The sequence below is a fragment of the Schistocerca piceifrons genome, chromosome 6 (genome assembly GCF_021461385.2).
Source record: "Schistocerca piceifrons isolate TAMUIC-IGC-003096 chromosome 6, iqSchPice1.1, whole genome shotgun sequence".
Classification (NCBI taxonomy): domain Eukaryota; kingdom Metazoa; phylum Arthropoda; class Insecta; order Orthoptera; family Acrididae; genus Schistocerca; species Schistocerca piceifrons.
Genome location: NC_060143.1, coordinates 171,591,893 through 171,602,564, shown reverse-complemented (window position 1 = coordinate 171,602,564; position 10,672 = coordinate 171,591,893). Strand labels below are relative to the sequence as shown.

The window sequence follows — 10,672 nt, the reverse complement described above, 5'->3', positions numbered from 1 at the left end:
TGGTGGAGACCGGCGAACCGGGACTAGCAGCCGGGCCGCGCTGGCCTGGCGCTGGCTGTGAATGGGAGCCGCCCAGCCGCCGCCTCCGCCGCCCCCGCCACCTCCGCCATGGCGCGTAGTAAAACCCTTTCTGGAACCGGCGCCGATCAATACCGCCCCCTGATTTGGAAGTCGCGCGGCGGCGGGACGCCCGAGGCGCTCCCGCTACGTCAGCGCGGTCGCGGGTGGGGAGTGGGGTGGGGGGGAGGGACGCTCGGCGGGCGGCACGGCACCGTCCAATGGGCGCGCGCCTCCCCTCCACCGACCGCGGGTTTCATTCAGAACGAGTGGGTGGCCGGCTGGGCGCGCGCCTATAAATAGAGTGTCGCTCCCGGCCGCCAACCTGTGTGCGCCTACTCGTCGCTCCTAGCGTCCAGCTTCCGTCTGCGCCTAGCCGTTCAGCTGTTCTCTCCTCTGCGGCACGACTGCCTGATCCCCTGAGGTGAGTCCCCTTACCGCAAAACCTTCGCTTCATCTCCCACCACCTAGGGAATAACAATGCGTAAATATACCTGAGCTTCGCTAATTCGCCCACAGTTACTACTGCACAAGCCAACCAGCCTGCTACATTCGTCTGCTGTTCGACCGAGGTCATCTGACTGTGATACCTGTGTAAAGGCCTAGTTCGTTGCAGAGCCGTGAGTAACCACTTAAATTCTGCTTGCCACAAATTTTCTCACGCAACATTCTCACAGTATTTCTCTTGTCTTTTCCTTCTCAATTAACCACAGAAGCACATTTTACAACTCATGTAACTTATGCATTGCCAGATATATGCAGCACTGGGTAGTGTCTTGTGTGTATGTACATGTGTGTAACTTGTCTTTAAGTCCCCTACAGCACGAAGCTTGAATGGGAGGCGGGCCGTTGGCTCCACTTGTGAATGGGAAATGGCGAGCTAGCCACAGCTGGCGACACTCTCGCCTGTTTGAAAGTAACTATGGGGAACGGATTTGCTGTCACAGTCGCGCACATTTTCTGCAAAGTGTCCCACCGTGTTTTTCAAAACGGTTAAAGTGATTAATTTTCGGAGCATTTGCAGATAATGGCATGCTTGGTGCCAAGAAATTATAGTACTCGTGTGAATGACACATGTTCGCAGTTCACAACATGACGTGTTTTAGTAATACAGTGCAACTAGAGCACAGTTTTGTTGCCAGAATCGTATACATTTGCTGCAAATTGTTCCTTTTTGTCTTTAAAATTGAGACAAATGATAACTTTCGGAGCAGTTGCTAGCAGTGGCCTATACGATGCCAAGAAATTATCGTTTACGCGTATACGTGTTTACAGTTCACAATATTACGCCCAGTTTTAGTGACACTTTGGCGCTGTTCATGCGATATGAACGTGTAAAGTTCTTCAACACGTGTTATGAAGTGTCACGTAGTATTTTCTATTTTTTGTAGCAGAAAGTGATATTTGAGACCAAATCGCGTGGGGTGGCCTGTGTGATTTGAATATAAGATTTTTGCATTTACTCTAAATGGTCGTCCATCATTGTACTTCATTTCTAGTATAAGCTCTTGTCCCTCCTTATACACTAGTTGCGTCTAGCATCTAAACTGTTATTTGTTATTTCTTCTTACTGTGACCTATGGTTAGCAGATGCTTAACATGAAGATTACTGTCATAAATAAAGTATATGTTTATTAACTGGGTCGGAAGGTTACTGTTTCGCTATGTGGACACAGAGTGTCATCGGAATCAAGGAGTGCAATGCCAGTTGTAGTTTAGTCATGGCCGATCGAGTTTTAAGCAATTGAATTCGCTTTCCCGACTGTTTCTAATTGTATTACGAGTTATCTGGCATGTCAAAAGACACGTGTGAGTTGTCACGACAACACTCCGCCTACGGTGAGGAGGGACACTTGGCATAATTCCAATAAATGAAGCGTAATATTTAGAGACGAAGCTTTTGAAATGCCAGTGTGAATTGATGCTTACCGTCTGATGACGCTAGTGCTTTTCCAGAGCGATAAGCACAGCAAGCAACATTAAGTCGTGAAGATTACTACTTCATTGACACACAGAGCCACTCACACCGAACAGTTTCCCGCCCAAATTGGGCGACATGAAGAAACGCTCCGTTTCCGGGGTGCATGGCTTTTCTGGCACCGCACCAGGATGACAGCACTTCACCACGACAGCACCTGCGTGTGCCTGGCACCATCCCAGACCACCGACTGCACCACTCCATGCCACCACCCGCACCTCGCCTCACTGGCACCACACGTTTCTTCTCTTGCCTTCTCAGCTGCACCCTTTTTATCACATCTGTTTACCTTTTCTCGATGTGTCACAACGTTTTCTCTCGCACAGCAGAGCACAGCACGTCGCTAGCAAGAGCTGCGGTTCCACACGCAAGCAATTTCTGAAACACCCGTACATCTACAGTTGTACGGCACCAGAGATATTATAAAAAATTTTAGCTGGAGTCAAACAATCTTCTGCTTGGGTTTGTGATAAAGGGATCAGACATGACTGATAGAGCACTGATAGGAAAAGACACCCTGATAGTTTATAACACTCCACATTAGGCGACTGATATCAACAAATATGAATTTTTTCGATGAGTATGGAATTAATCCACGCACATGAAATGTGGGTCCAAATGTACAGAACACTTTGCACATACTTCTATGAACAATCATTATAAATCTCAAAATAATGAGAAATTAAATACTCATATTCTTGTATATTTTGGGCTGGTAGTGCTTGCAATATTTTCTACCTTAAAATAGTAACGAAATCTACGAAACTGAAACTTTGTCAGTAGGTGACTTCCCACACTGTGTAAACTTTTATTGAAAGTTATTCTGAATGAGTAACGTCTGCTGTGAAGGATCACTTCGTTTTGCAATTAAACTGAATCAACGCCAAGGATTTTAGAATGCTATGATTATAGCCATACAAGTGTACGAAGATCATAAAAGTTTTTGTGACTGCTGGTGTCCTGTTACTATCAAAACTAATTGAAAAATAATGTGATCTATTATGGCAGTTGTTGGTGCTTCGATATGACACTTATCAAACTGTACCCTTTACATCGCTTTCTTACAATCGATCTGTACTGGTGGAATCTAAATATGTGTGAATAAAAATTAAATACAAAATATAAACAAAAATATGAAATAATTATGCAGAGACCATATTTTCGTGCCTGTTGTTGTTCTATTAATATCAAAACTGATATTAGCTGTTGTGCCTCGAAATGACGCTCAGGAAACCACACCCATTAAATCGACTTTTTCAATTGATCTGTACTGGTGGAATCTAAAATTTGTAGTTTTTTCACTCTTGTTGGATTCTTAACGATGAGCTGGTATTATGTAAGAAGATTCTACAATTCGTAATGAAACCTGGTCAGTTACATTCGGAATCATGTTAGAATTGTGTCAGCGATAAATTTTGATATATAAATCCTTACACACTGCTTCACATCAGAGAATAAACTTTCAGTGAATAAACGTTCCGACAGTTACAAACAAAAAAGAAACTATTTGGGTATTAAACAGGGTTATATCGTGAAATTTTTTCCACACCGTTTATTTACCTTATTCCTGTGAACCATAAAGAAACTCATTTAAGAATTTTGAAGAATTATTAGCTGTTTTGTAGGACATACGAGATTAAATTATCGGTGCAGTTTCTGGATATTTTCTTGACAAGGAACAGAAAATGCTCAGTTGCTTAGGAAACAGTTACATTCATATTAGAAGAAACATGCTGAAGTAGTTGGCAATTGACTACCTGTTTTCTATTACTACTGTGTTATTATTAAATAGTTCTCATTTCCTGTAGTAAAATTCTTTTAAATATTCAACTTCACCAAATACGGTAGAACGGGTACCGTCTCTTCATTATTTCTGTGTCACGTTGGTCCCATTTCCACGTCACCCTCGCATATAGAGGCTAGAACTATTCCTCTACATAACACTTACCTTTCGATAACGAGTAACGTACCAACTCACAATTTTCTCTGAAAGTATATTGTATTGTTAATGAAATATGTCATACTGAAGGAAAGTGGATAATTCGTGTGCATTTTCTTGCATAATGGACAACGCTCAACCAAGGTAATCAGACTCATGTTTTACTGTAACAATGAATGTTGACAAAATGCAGCTAGATGCCGGGTAAAAAAGGGGAAAACAAAGATGCTTGAGATATCTTTTCACTCCATCTAATAGTGTTATTGCCTTAGGGCTGATGAGCTTTGAAGTAGTTAGCAAATAAGCCTAAACAGGGGTTTCCTTAGGCAACTTAAATCTCTCCAGACATATACCGAAGGGGCGTATTCAACATGAGTAACTGATACTTTTGTAACCTCAACAACTGTCCGAAACTGAAACATAAGTTTCCCTTCTTTCTTTGGTTGTGCCAGTTTTTGACTCATCGGCCTTATAACAGATTTGACGCTTTATTCCATTTATTCACATCTGCCTTATTGATGAGCATCAGTGATCATGCTAAATTTGACTAAACAGATCCACAGTTAATACTGAACACATCGTTTATTGGCTAGACTTGTCAGACCCTATAGGGCAGCCACGCGCCTTAGCCCGCCGCTTGTGGTATTCGAGGAGGCGCACCGGCACTGGGTTGTATCGGTCTGGCGGATTAACTGAATGGACCAGTCTGCCGGCCTGCCTGGATATCGATCTTAGGCGGTTTTCCACATCCGACTAGGTGAACGCTGGGCTGGTTCCCTTGTCCCATCTGAGTTTTACGATTCACAAACATTTCGAAACTGTTCTCACACTTTGTCTTGGGACAACACTAGATGCAAAAATATGGGGTACAGAAATTAAGTCCTAGGGTCGAAGGGCTACAGGACGACCATCTGGAAACCCTTTACCATTAACATTGCGAAATACAGATTGGCGTGCCAAATCCATGACGACACGAGCTAAGGCCAAGAAAAAGAAGAACGACTGGCTAGACTGGTTTCAACACTCACGCCGTTCTCAGCAGCCCATATTACCTCTCAGCCAATGTCTATGTCAGTACATGATAAGAACATACATCATCTCAGGCATCTTAGTATAGTCCTCTAGTACGCAGCATAATAACGCAGCCGTCGGTTAAGGAGTGATATGGGCAGTTGAGAATGGCGTAAGTATCTTCCAATACAGCCAATAAATAATATACAGGGATTAAAAAAAAAAAAGCATTCCATACTTTGAGAGGTGGTAGCATGGACCAAAACAGGAAAAAATGTCCAGTAAGCACAATTCTCTAAAATGCGTACTTTGCGAGCTATAAGCATTTGTTCAGTAGAACAGACACGTTCCAAGATAGCGAAAATGAACAAGTGCTCATACATCTTTAGGTATGCATTTTAGAGCCATTCTTTAAAGAACAATTTTGTCTTTTGGTCTGTACTACCACATCTCAGAATTTTTAACACCATGTAAATGACCTCTGAATGCAACTTCTGTTGTCTGTCTGTTTGTTTCTATCTTCTGATTTTAGATTCGCTTTTTCGTCTCTACCGCACCAAAGTCTTCTAAAATACGTTTTATATATTTCGATCTTTGTCTCAATCGTCCGCCCCCGGTAGCTGAGTGGTCAGCGCGACAGAATGTCGATCCTAAGGGCCCGGGTTCGATTCCCGGCTGGGGCGGAGATTTTCTTCGCTCAGAGACTGCGTGTTGTGTTGTCCTAATCATTATTATTCCATCCCCATTGCCGAAGTTGCGCCAAATCAAAAAACTTGCACCGGGCGAACGGCCTACCCAACGGGAGGCCCTAGTCACACGACATCCATTTTCCCTTTTCAGTAACTTTTCGTTTTTCACTTCATATGTCAGTTTGTAACAATCGTCGACAGCATCATACTCCATCTGCTTTGATGTTCTTGTTTGGATTCGCAGTGGTCTACTTTCCAGTTCCAAAATATACGAGAGGCGTTCAATAACTAAATCAGCACATTTACTTTATCGTCAATTACGGTTGAAAAATTGAGAATTTATTGTAGGACGTCGTGGAATATTTTCGCTCCAGACCCTATAGTTTCATGAAGTTCCGATAGATGACGGTGCTATAGATAACCTTCTAATTGACGTCTGTAAAGGAGGTGCGTTTCAGGAAGAGAGCTGTCCTGGACTTTCTTCTGGCATATGTTCATATGCGCTTCCAAAATGTCTACGGAGATCTGGAAGTGAACAAAATTAGGGTAAATTGTTGGGTGAGGTGTCTGCTATCATAGTAACAAGGTGGTGCAAACCTGTCCGACCTCCCGCATACTGTCCGGCCGCACACAACTGTGATTCCTGCAGTGATGGAAAGTGTTGACACTACCCGCGAGGTGATCGGCGAATCATAGTCCAACATTTCGCTGCACAACTGGACTTCTCTGATGACAGTGCTGACTCGCTCGTCCACTACTTTGGGTACTCAAAGCCGTATGTCCGCTGGGTTCTCCGTCACCTAACGTAAGACTTCCACCTGTTTGGCCCAACGAAGGATACAGTCTGCGTTAAGCAGCACGTAGACGTAGACGCTGGGGAGGCTATTGATGCAGCAAGTCGTTTGATGCGACACCAGCCATAGAGTGGTATTAAACAGGCATACCGGACCTCTCATTAAGTTGGTTCAAATGGTTCAAATGGCTCTGAGCACTATGGGACTTAACATCTGTGGTCATCAGGCCCCCAGAACTTAGAACTAATTAAACCTAACTGCCCGAGGCAGGATTCGAACCTGCGACCCTAGCGGTCACGCGGTTCCAGACTGAAGCGCCTAGAACAGCACAGTCACACCGGCCGGCTCATTAAGTTGGTGTAAGGCCGCCATAGTGAACGGAGATTATTTCGAAAAACAACTTTTGAAGCCAAACGAATGGGGAATAATGTGGTATATTGGAATCCTAATAAAAGACAAAGTATTTTCAGAAAAGAAGTGTTGCACTACTTAACTAAACACCCCTCGTTCATTTCTAGGAACACCTTTTCATTTGCGTATCAGTATGTAATATCACAAGAAATCTGTTCCTGAAGAAAGAGTGAGTCCACTTCTGATATCATCCTCACTACGGCCATCATGTGTATTTATGCTTTATACCAAGAAGAATAGCTTAACTACTTTCACAACTACATCGTTACCAATTCTGATACTAAGCTTCTTTTCTCTTATATGATGTTCCTCATCGCTGTCGTCTTTACTTTATTTGTCCGTAAGTCGTATTCATTGTAAGGTAGCTCTTCTAAGTCTTTTTTACATCCATCCAGAAGGGTTTTTATGGCTACGAACCCTAGCGTTGGTGTCTGTTTCATTTCTTCTTATAACTTACTTTTTTCGCTTCCTCGACTGCTTCTTGGTAAATAAAAGGAAGGAAAATCAGAGTTTAACGTCCAGTCCACTACGGAGTCATAGAGACGGAGCTCTAGCTCGGATTTCTTTGTTAAGGACGGGGAAGGAAATCCATATCCTTTCAAAGGAACCATCCCGGCGTTTGCATTGAGCGATTAAAGGAAATTACGGGAAACGTAAATCTGGATGGCCAAGGGCGGATTTTAATTGCTGTCATCAAGAATATGGTTCAAATGGCTCTGAGCACTATGGGACTCAACTGCTGAGGTCATTAGTCCCCTAGAACGTAGAACTAGTTAAACCTAACTAACCTAAGGACATCATAAACATCCATGCCCGAGGCAGGATTCGAACCTGCGACCGTAGCGGTCTTGCGGTTCCAGACTGCAGCGCCTTTAACCGCACGGCCACTTCGGCCGGCATCAAGAATATGAGTCCTGTTTCCATGTCGCTCGGTAAAGTAAACAAGAGTGCCAATAACATGAAAACCTGCTTACGATGTATTTGTTTTCCTTTGCCTCGCAATTTTATTGCTCACAGTTGGCTTCACACATGTTGTAGTGTTTTCACTATAACCGACATATTCGTCTTGAGAGATTCAGCAACTGCATTGATACGTAAGATAATTCTCATTTATTGTTTCGTCTCAGTTGCATAGCTTTCATTACATTGTTCGATCATTCAGAATCATCCCCAGACCGGAAAAAAATAAAACTAAATATGTACCATCTAATATTTTACAATAAGTAGAAAAGAAAATATTGCAGATAAATGCAGAATTTACTTAAGTAGCTGCGTGCACAGCCTATCCACCCTGCCTAACAGAGGACTGTTTTTCAGTTGGTGTTAAACAGGTTTATTTTTGAGGTGGGGTGAAGGAAAAATGGAATGAGACTGATTGGGTGGCAGGAAAGGAAACAGGATGGATGTGGTGGAAATGTCATGAGTTTAACAAGAGAAGTCGTGCTAAAACTACAGAACTTACAATTGTGTTACAATTCTCGTTAAGAGTATTGAACAAAGGGTATGAAAATTTAAATGATATAAAATAGTAAAATTATAAAGTAGAGCGAGGGGGATTGAGAGCGAGAAAACAAGGCTAGGGAAGCGGAGGAAGGGTATGAAAATTTAAACGATATAAAATAATAAAATTATAAAGTAGAGCGAGGAGGATTGAGAGCGAGAAAACAAGGCTAGGGAAGCGGAGGAGTGGATAGTGTCAGGGACGCTTTGTATTTAACGAGAGAGGGTCTTACACTAAAATTACAAAAAGTAAGTCACGTAAAAAACCTTCAGTCCAAATGCCAGAATGGATACGTAAAATGGTAAAAGGGAGATAAAACAGAAGAATATAAAAGTGTAAATAATATAGGGAAAGTTGAATTAGTATCTTAAGATATTTTGAAAGTATAAAACCGTAATTTCTTATTCTGGAAGTAATAAAAACAAAAATTGTATAAAGCTGCTGCTTAGGTAAATCCTACATTCACGTACAGTTCTTTTCTTTTCTAATTATTGTAAAATGTTAGATGGTACATATTTATTTTTACTTTTTTTTATATCTGAAGATGATCCTGAGTGATCGAAACATATAATCTAATTAAAAATTTTAACCTGAGACGGAGCAATAAAAGAGACCTATCTTAAGTAAAATATTAGATGGTACATATTCAGTCTTACTTCGTTTTAGATCTGTAGATGATCCTCAGTGAAAACTAAGACGGAACAATAAATGAGAATTATCTTAAATGTAGATTATTCGTTTGTCACTACAGCTCAGTCCAATTCCAAGGATGCAACACCTATGTTGTATCTTGTCCTGTCATTCTGCGAAAGTACGTAATTTTTTGAAAATAGATTTATTTCCCTTATGTCTACCACTGTTTTAATTATTTCAAACTGACTACTTTGGGATACCGTCACCATTCTTCAGATACAGAGTAACCATTCTTAACTGTCAGTGAAACTGGTAGTTCTGCTAGGGCTGTTGAATACGAGAAATGAACGGAAAATGGGCAATAATGCCCGAGACTGGTCGGGTTGAAATAATAAAAACAGCGATCGACAGATGGCAAATAAGTTTCTTTTCTACAAATGAATATCACAGGAAACTCCCTGCCGACTAATCTGTCCAGTTTTGGTACTATTTTCTGTCTCAGGGAAAGGCTTGTTAACATACGTTCCAGCAATAACATATAACTCCCTTTTCGTCACTGCTTTTACTAGAATTGATACGATAAAGTTGACCGGTAAGATAGACTCATTTAGAACAAGATGTCAGGTCGCCGCGGAACGAGCCACAGTTCAGCTGACCTCTCGGCTGTGGGAGAATTAACAAGCTGCCCATTGAGGCCTCAAAACAACGGCGGCTCGCCGCAGCCACTTGTTACACTCCAGCGGAACATCGACTGCTCGGTACAGGTGCCCGCGGCCATCCTGCCCCAGAATCGATATCACAGCCCGGCCCGAAGGCCGAAGGCTACAGCAAGTGGGTCACCCAGACGAGCTATCACCTCTCCCGGGAGCTCTCTCCCCCTCCATCACACATTTCACTGCAGCGTAAGGGTGCTAGTGCTCATCATTCTTCTCCGAATTTCATAACCCTCATAGCTTAAGAAACAATTACCTGGCAATAAATTAAAATCTTGTGTAACTGGGTAAAAGCTTCCATTAAAGTGGTTTCCTTTCTAATAGATCTTTGAAGTTCTCACCCTCGCCGTATGTCATTAACACGGCTTCTTGTATTGTCTAAAGAATTTACTGCACAGGAACAAACCACTCTCAATGCAGGTAATACTGCAAGAGAATACAAAGCTTCAGGATATAGACCTTGTCCGTATCATTAATGATTTGTTTAAATGGGACGATAACTTATAGATTTTAAATACTTTTGAAAAAGGAATTATGATTTAGTACAGTAACCTGTATGTCACTTTATTTTAACTACCGGTTTCAGTCAAGTAACACGCCATTCTCAGGTATAGAAAACGACAGCAGTTACAGATATGGCCGATCGTAACTGTTCGCTACTAGATCAACTTTATAGGCAAACTGCATCAGTGTTATAGGATACAGGAGAGTTCCCGATTTGTACATCAATCAGTATGTCAATAAGGCGAAAATCAAGGCGAAACTAAAATGGCAGAATCAGAATGAGTGCTACAATGAGTATATTCCACTTCCGTCGGACCTCGTTAACTTACTGCCTAACTCACAAATCAGGTATTTTCCTGCTTATTATGATTTTGTCTGTAATGGAAATGAGGCCGTGGTTCTAAAAACCAGTGTTGATATGTCGGCCCAACTAGCTATTTAC

General features: G+C 42.0%; 1 long non-coding RNA gene across 1 annotated transcript in view; it reads left to right on the top strand.

Annotated features, from left to right (window-relative positions):
* Positions 1-371: 371 nt before the first annotated feature.
* The window catches only part of LOC124802408, a 38,336-nt gene continuing 28,035 nt past the window's right edge, over positions 372-10,672 (top strand). Inside the window, exons 1-2 of the long non-coding RNA XR_007017116.1 lie at positions 372-481; positions 577-677. This is a non-coding gene — a long non-coding RNA (uncharacterized LOC124802408). The remainder of the gene's footprint in view (positions 482-576; positions 678-10,672) is intronic.